The sequence below is a fragment of the Schistocerca piceifrons genome, chromosome X (genome assembly GCF_021461385.2).
Source record: "Schistocerca piceifrons isolate TAMUIC-IGC-003096 chromosome X, iqSchPice1.1, whole genome shotgun sequence".
In the NCBI taxonomy this organism is placed as follows: Eukaryota; Metazoa; Arthropoda; class Insecta; order Orthoptera; family Acrididae; genus Schistocerca; species Schistocerca piceifrons.
The window spans coordinates 35,270,257-35,273,241 of NC_060149.1; positions in this window are offsets into that span (position 1 = coordinate 35,270,257).

Genomic DNA, 2,985 nt, shown 5'->3' on the forward strand with positions numbered 1-2,985 from the left:
CGAGGCAGCAGATGGAAGACAGCTGACAGTAACCAAAAGCTCCTTCAGCTGTTCCTGAACTGCGACCAGCTCCTCCCGCGTCCTCACACGGTATGGACACATCCAATTCATCAAAGCAAGACTAACTTAAGAAGTAAACAATAAATCACACAGACATACCTAAAGATACAGCTTGCTACCCTCCTGACGTGTCATCAATGGAAGCAGACTCCTTAATGCACTGTGCAGCTGGTAGTTCAAAGGAAATAGCAACTGTATCACAGACTGCGTGACTCTACTCTTGAAAATAACAAAAACGTGAGATTACATCGCCCTAATAGAAAAACTTGCATGGAATTTAAGAAATAAACTGCCGAGAAAACGCACAAAAAGCTAAATACGTATCATGGAGCTCCACAGAAGTATATCTGGCGACAATTAGAACTAATTAGTTGGTTCAAGCAGCAGTGTTGTCATTCTTGTACAGAGTGAAGGGTTGGATGAGAAGGGATTTATTTACAAATGAAAGCTCCCTTCACAGCGTATATTTACATGCTGTTAACGACGAAATAGCAGAATAAAGAGATAGGTGGAAACAGCATGAAGATAGAAGCGGGAAACCCTGAACTACGAGCCGAAAGCAAGGAGAGACACAGAGCGCCCAAGGAGACAATGAACATAAGATTTGTGACAGCGGTACAGGTAATGCTAAACCACCGCATGGAAGACGACGATTATTGTTATTGTTGTTTCCACTGTTCTGACGTTTCTTAAGTTATATTTTGTTATTATTAACACTAGCCTTCATATCTAGGATATCATCTGCCCATGTACTTCAACAGCTTTCTGTATATGCCCTTGTCTGAAAACTATCATGACATGATAAACTGTAGAGAACATTTTAATTTCTTGAAAAGACTATTTGTATATACAGGGCGGTCCCTTGATCGTGACCGGGCCAAATATCTCACGAAATAAGCGTCAAACGAAAAAAACCACAAAGAACGAAACTTGTCTAGCCTGAAGGGGGAAACCAGATGGCGTTATGGTTGGCCCGCTACATGTCGCTGCCATAGGTCAAATGGATATCAACTGCGTTTTTTTTAAAAATAGGGGACCCCATTATTTATTAATATAAATATGAATGTTTTACTAGGACCACTTTTTTCGCTTTGTGGATGATAGCGCTGTCATAGTCTCAAACATATGGCTCACAATTTTAGACGAACAGTTGGTAACAGGTAGGTTTTTTAAATTAAAATACAGAACGTAGGTACGTTTGAACATTTTATTTCGGTTGTTCCAGTGTGATACATCTACTTTTGTTAACTTATCATTTCTGAGAACACTTGATGTTACAGCGTGATTACCTATAGCCGGCCGGAGTGGCCGAGCGGTTCTAGGCGCTATAGTCTGGAACCGCGCGACCGCTACGGTCGCAGGTTCGAATCCTGCCTCGGGCGTGGATGTGTGTGATGTCCTTAGGTTAATTAGGTTTAAGTAGTTCTAAGTCTAGGAGGCTGATGACCTCAGATGTGAAGTCCCATAGGGCTCAGAGCCATTTGAACCATTTGATTACCTGTAAATACCACATTCATGCAATAAATGCTCAAAATGATGTCCGTCAGGAAATCAGCATACAGTGCATCATTTAGATTGCCATTGATAAAATGGGGGCCAATTATCCTTCCTCCCATAATGCCGCCCCATATATTAACACGCCAAGGTCGCTCATGTTCCACTTGTCGCAGCCATCGTGGATTTTCCGCTGCCCAATAGTGCATATTATCCCGGTTTACGTTACCGCTGTTGGTGAATGACACTTCGTCGCTAAATAGAACGAGTGCAAAAAATCTGTCATAGTCCCGTAATTTCTCTTGTACCCAGTGGCAGAACTGTACACGACGTTCAAAGTCGTCGCCATGCAATTCATGGTGCACAGAAATATGGTACGGGTGCAGTCGATGTTGATGTAGCATTCTCAGCACCGACGTTTTTGAGATTCCCGATTCTCGCGTAATTTGTCTGCTACTGATGTGTCGGATTAGCCGCGACAGCAGCTAAAACACCTACTAGAGCATCATCATTTGTTGCAGGTCGTGGTTGACGTTTCACATGTGGCTGAACACTTCCTGTTTCCTTAAATAACGTAACTATCCGGCGAACGTTCCGGACACATGTATGATGTCGTCCAGGATACCGAGCAACATACATAGCACACGCCCGTTGGGCATTTTGATCACAATAGCCATACATCAACACGAATCGACCTTTCCCGCTATTGGTAAGCGGTCCATTTTAACACGGGTAATGTATCAAGAAGCAAATATCGTCCGCACTGGCGGAATGTTACGTGATACCACGTACTTACACGTTTGTGACTATTACAGCGCCGTCTATCACAAAGCGAAAAACTTCCAGCTAAAACATTCATATTTCTTTACGTACTACACGAATATGAAACTAAAAAATGGGGGTTCCTATTTAAGAAAACACAGTTGATATCCGTTTGACCTATGGCAGCGCCATATACCGGGTCAACCATAGCGCCATCTGGTTTCCCCCTTCAAGCTAGAAGAGTTTCGTTCTTTGTAGTTTTATCGTTTGATGCTTATTTCCTGATATATTTGGCCCGGTCACTATCAATGGACCACCCTGTGTACTGCTGGTAATTTGCCGTTAAATTTTACGTTGGTTTACGCATGTAGTAGAATTGCATTACATATACGTTTATGCTATACTGAAAATTGGGTGTTGAATACTAATTTGTAATTAGATACTATATAGGTGGTCTTAGAGCGGATGGTTACAATTAAAGTGTACGCACTGACAGAAGTCCAGTGTGGGGCTTTAATTATCGTATAGCAGCTTAACTTCTTAGATATTCAAAAGCGTTAATGTGGGAGCGATTTACGTTGGAAAAATGTAGCTCTAATTTTGACTTCCAGGTGCAAATCTGGCGTTATGAATGCAACAAGAACGTACTAAAATGTTTCCATATGTACT